This window comes from Mastomys coucha, unplaced genomic scaffold (assembly GCF_008632895.1).
Source record: "Mastomys coucha isolate ucsf_1 unplaced genomic scaffold, UCSF_Mcou_1 pScaffold18, whole genome shotgun sequence".
NCBI classification, from domain to species: domain Eukaryota; kingdom Metazoa; phylum Chordata; class Mammalia; order Rodentia; family Muridae; genus Mastomys; species Mastomys coucha.
In genome coordinates, this window is record NW_022196900.1 from 29720908 (window position 1) to 29727017 (window position 6110).

A 6110-nucleotide genomic window follows, 5' to 3' on the forward strand; every position below is an offset into this window, starting at 1 on the left:
ATGGTATTTGAGTGGTTGGGTAACACATGCACTTAATGGGAAAAAAGAAAATAACTTAAAGTTGGGTAGGGAAGTGAGGGTGACAGAGGTAAATCTTAGAGAACCTGTAGAAGGGGGTAAATATGTTTAATGCATTGTGTGAATATTTTAAGGAAATAATAAAAGCATTATTTAAAAAAGAATGAAAGCTGCAAATGTCTGACCATGAGGCTTACTGTGATTTAAAATTCAATGTGTATAAGGGATCAGGAAATCTGTGGGAGCCACTTCAGTCTCCATATTCCTAACTGCTAGCAGTATCAGCTAGAGTCACCTCCCACCCCACAGACTCCTGGAATCTTCCTGAGTCCCAGAGATTTTCAACCCCAATGGTTTGTGTTCTCTCTCTCAGATTTCTCCCCACCTCTGCTCTCCCCAGACCTCATATCCATCCTCATTCCCCTCCCCATTGCCTCTCCCACCCAGTTCCTCCCTACATCCACCTCATATGTCTATTTTATATCCCCTTCTGAGTGAGATTCAGCATTATTTCCTGTTTCTTAACTTTGTGAAAATGAAAGTGGATACTTCCTGATGCCAGGGAGCATTTCCAGTGGAGGATGGGGACACTAACCCACCCACCAAACCTTCAACTAAAAATGTGTCCTGCCTACAAAATGTGCAGGGATGAACATAGAGCAGAGATTGAGGGAATAGCCAACCAATGCCTGGCCCAACTTGAGACTACCCCCTGGAAAACAGGCAACCTTTCTGTTATGCTTGCAGACATGAGTCTAACATAATTGTCCTCTGAGAAGCTTCATCCAGCTGCTGATGAAATAGATGCAGAGACCATAGCCAACGTTAGGTGGTGAGCAGGAAGACTTTTACAAGAGTCAGTGGAAGGATTGATCAAGGGGGATCAGGAAGACCTACAGAGTCAACTAACCTGGGTCCATAGTGCTCACACAGACTGAACCACCAATCAAAAATTATGCAGGGCCTAGAACTAGGCCCCTTATATATTTGCACAACTTGGTTTTCATGTGGGTCCCTTAACAGCTAGGGCTGTCCCTGGCTCTGCTACCTGTCTTTGGATCCCCATCCCCTAGGTCAGATATTTTGTCTGGCTTCAGTGGGAGAGGATCCATTTAGTTCAGCTTGATGTCCAAGGGTTGGCAGGTGGGTTTTGTCTACTTCAAGGAGAAGGGGAGGAAACTATGGCAGATGAAACATGTGAGGGTAGAACTGAGAGGAAAGGAGGGTGGGGGCTTCAATACTGATATAAAGTAAATTTAAGAAAAGAAGTGAAGAAATCTGTGGGAGCATAGAGAAACGTGTGAATGATCTCTCTCTGGTTAATCCAGTGCTATGATGCTAGTTGGTTCTGTCTGTCTTTGAATAGATTCATGCTAGATAACAAAGGCTCAGAATACATCTGAATATTGTTGGGAAATCAGATCAGGTGCTGCTTGGTGGGCACTCAGGCTAGGACTACAGGAGTAAAGCACAACATTGTTCAGGTGATTAATCGCCTGTCTCCATTACTCTAAATGAGATAAACAAATCCGTCACTGGGTCTGTCACAGTGATGTTCTCCATGTTAATGGTTCCTAATGATGAAGGGCATAGAGCTGGTCCCCTGGCTGGTAAAGCCATTTATTTTTCACAACATTTTGACTTGGTCACATATTTCTGCAACAGCATCCATTGGCAGGAGAATTGTTAAAGTAAACATTGGCCACTCTAAACAGCACTTAGGGTTGGGCAATCTCTGTGTACTGTGTACTGTGTAGCTAGTGTCGTGGTGAGTCTGGACATGTAGATTTGTGTATATGATTCTCACTGTACAAATTCACTTCTCAAAATCTCTTCATGCCTCATGAAAAAGTTAAGGCTTGTGCTAGATTAATATTCCTGAATTTCAATGAAAGCTTAGCTTCATAGTGGAAAATGTTTCTATAACTTACTTGTTTTGATTCATTAAGCAGTAAATATCAACTTCATGTTAAATACTTTTCTAAGTGATGGGAGTATAAAATTAGTGGTTGGGATTCATAGATTTTTGCTGTTGGGTAAGAGAAAACATGGTGTCAATTATTGCTGATGGGAATCTGGACTATATGAGTATGGAAACCTGTTTGTGTGTTCAACATAAGCATTCCCTAATCTTGACTAATGAGGCTTTGTAATTTTGATAAGTCATTTCCACAGTTGCCTACGGCATCTATAGATAGAAAGAACAGATATGTATGAATTGCAGGATAACCTGTTATTTTTATACAGCAAAATTCCAAAACTTTTTGGATTTGTTTTAATATTTTTCTGTAGTAGTATATTTGGTACACATATATGGTTGTAGCTAAAATGTGGGTGCTGGAAATTAAACTGGGTCATCTGCAAGAGCAACAAGTGTTCTTAACTCTAAGCTAGCTGTCCAACCAAAACATTAACATGTTTAATAGTACAAGTTAATCATATAAAAATTTTACCCAGATCATTTCACAGTGATTTAAAAATTAATAACTTATCTTACCCTTAGCTACATCAAAAATTGATCATCGGAAGAAAAATAATTATCGTTTTATAAGAAAATGTATTACAACCATTCTAAATTAAACATTTTAAAATTTATTTTAAATTAACTGTATTTATGTGTATGTGTGAAGCACTAACTGAAATTATTCCATTGTTAAAACAAAGGACATCAAGTGAGGAGTCATATCCTCAGAGTACAGGAGCAGAAATCCTTGGAGGAAGTGGGATTTAGATATTATCATATTATACTGTGTATATGCATGAAGTTCTATAAAAATAAAGATACTTTAAAAATAAGTAAATAAAATGGTCACGTTTTTCAAGAATCTCATGCAGTAGCAATTTTTTAAACTTTTTTTGGTTGATTCTTTGTGAATTTTACAATATGTACCTCAATCCCACTCCTCTCCCTCTCCTACCACACCTGTCTTCTATCCTTGCACTCTTCCCCTAAACAAAAGACAACAAAATAAATCAAAACAAAAGAAGACACACCATGGAAGTTGCCATATGTCACAGTGTGTCATACAAAATACACTTTTGTCCAAGCAGCTTCCCTTGCAAATGTTCATTGTAATTAGTTATTGGCCTGATTCAAAGCTTCTGGCTTCTACCACACTTTCAATATGGGATCTCATCAGGTCTCTTCTGGCTCCAGCAGCATATGTATAGCAGAAGATAGCCAAGTTGGTCATCAGTGGGAGGAGAGGGCCTTGGCCCTGTGAAGGTTCTGTGCCCTAATGTAGGGGAATGCCAGGGCCAGTAAGCAGGAGAGGGTGGGGTGGTGAGCAGAAGGAGGGGGAGGGAACAGGGCTTTGTTTTAGTTTTTGGTTTTTTTTTCTTTTCTTTTCTTTATTTTCTTTATTTGGAGGGGAACCTAGGAAAGGAAATATTGTAAATAAGGAAAACATCTAATAAAAGAAAAGAATGAGACATTAAAAAAAAAACGACTCTTCTTTGCCTTGTGCCATGGAAATTCTGCAGCTTTAGTTCTGCAGGACTGGCTCCTACAGAAGTTCATAGATGTATTCAATGTTCCTTGTGCTAACTCTAAGTCCTGGATTTGGTCCTGGATATAGCTGAGTGCCTCCAGCTCTCCTGAACTCATGCCACCAGGGCCAGCTCTGCTACTTGAGAGCTGGAGACCACTCCCCAAAAGACTGTCACACACAAGAGAGTGGGCCCACACCTTCCCTGGGCAGCACAGAACTGTCTCTTGTGGAGGGAGTACAGTTGAGCTGACCAGCCCCTTGTCAATGATCACAGACTGGAGTGCTGGCCCAGCATCTTACCTGGGCAATGTAGTAAAGATATTTTTTAAATGCTCTTGTGAAATGTTGTGGAAAATAAAGTTGAGTTCAATATCTTTGCTTGATCTCATTCCCTACTGGGAACTATCTCCAAGCTGATGATATGTTAATTCATGCACATTAGAGTAAAATAGGGTAGTTTAAACTTGACCATGTTATCTAAATCTTGGAACTTCTTAGACCAGTTGAAGAACCCACAGCCCCTTACCTATCTATAACTAAAAAGGATCAGTGGTGATTAGGGACAGAGAGTGGCATAGAGCAGAATAAGTTCAGATAAACTGATTTCTATGACATTTATTGGGCAACTGCTCTGATCTGAGGGAGGTATTATAATTTTTCTTGTCTTTGCTTCATTTCTACACTTTGTCAAACAAGTAACATTGGAAAAGAAAGGAGATTCAACCACTTATGTGATTTCATTGTGTTTGTTTTTATTGTGCCTGTAGTGTTAGATTGGATTATATTTACTTTACACTTGCAAGCATTTTTTTCCTGAGACCCATGTGCCCTCCTTATCCACATCCCCTCTTTGAGATATCGTTTCTCCAGAGGCCCAGTACTCAGCTATCTCAAGTTAGCCACTGCATCATCACAATCATGTTCATAGAAAATTCTGGAATGTCTTTTCCAATATACTGAACAAGACCAGGTATACCGAATAGTATCCTAATGCTAAAGATTATGGAGCTTCCTAACTTGATTCCAGGGAATTTTTTCATCATTTAGCTTTTGGGGGATTTCAAATTTGGATATTTTCTAACGTGTAAAATTTTAGATATTATTGTATGGTAACTGTGAGTCCAAAAAGCAGGAAAGATAACATAACAGCATGCAATAGTCCACATCTACTATGGGGATAGAAAATAAATATGTCAACCAAGCAGGACTAAAATCTTTTATGATGATGGACACATGCAACTGAATTCTCTTATGTTTGTGTGATTTACAAATCATTTCCTCTTTGAGCTTTGGCACACAGACAGATAGACACACAGACAGAAGAACACACACAAATATCTTTTCAAATGCATACATCCAAAACTTTTTCAAAAAGTAATTCATTAAAAACTGAACACATGAAATGATTTCACAAACATAAGAAATAATAGAAGCCTAATGAATTGTCATGTGATCAAATCTTTCTAAAGGATGATGGAGAACCTTCCTTGCTGCTATAAAGAATAGTAAGCTCTAATAATAAATAATCATAATTACCAATGCAATGATTACTACAATCATTTGTACAATTATAGACATGGTACTAATCTGTGGAGAGAACGATGAATAAGAAATCATGTCTCTTCTCACAAAGTACAATAACTGTGTATGTATGAATAAAAAAGAGTGTGTGTACATGTATTGAATAAGTGCCAATAGATACCACTCAGACACATAATTGAGAATATTACCTAGTGATAACATACTGGTAAGGATACTGGTTTGAGTACTGTAATAGCAACCTCAAATAGCATTATCTTCAGAAGATAAATGACTTATTTTTTAACATGTAACAGCTTAGACAAAAGGAGGTCCATGTTTCAGGGAAGCCAGACTCTCTTTTCTCCTTGCTCTGTCATTTTGAGGGCATTTCTTTTGTCTGCTTATTTAAGGATATAATCATCCTTTCTAGCTCGTAGCCAATACAAATGACAGAGTGCACATTTGTCTGCAAGAATGAGGCTCAAAAGTAACAAACTTCACTTCTGTTCATATCTCATCTGCCAGAGTTTGCCTCACAGTTACATCACCTGCTAGCAGCCTGAAGAATGTATTCTTTAATTTCTGTAGCCGTTCACTAACAGGGAAAGCTTCTATTTGTATGCAAGAAAGGAATATCAGGTACTAAGAAATAACTAATGGCCATTACTATAGAGAATATATAATATTTAAAAAAAATAATATATATAAATAAATGTACTTATATAAATATAAAACATGTGTCAATCAGAATGGACAGGATTGTACTCCAGTAACAAACACTCCTGCATCATAAACCTCTTAAGATTTAGTGTCCTTTAAGTACATGAGAGGTCAGGAAAGCAAGGCAATCCTTTGTCACAAAAAAATCACTTAGAGGTTCATCATCCTTTACTGGTAGTTACCATGCCATGAGGACTGTAATGTCTTGGACATCTCACATTGGTAATTAAATACTCAATATGATTAATATAATTATTAGAAGTATGTAATACCTTGTTATCATCAAAAGAATTCGACGACTCCCAGGGAAGCCGCAGGGCAGCAGGGACACGATCCTCTCAGCTTCCGAGTGACAGAGGG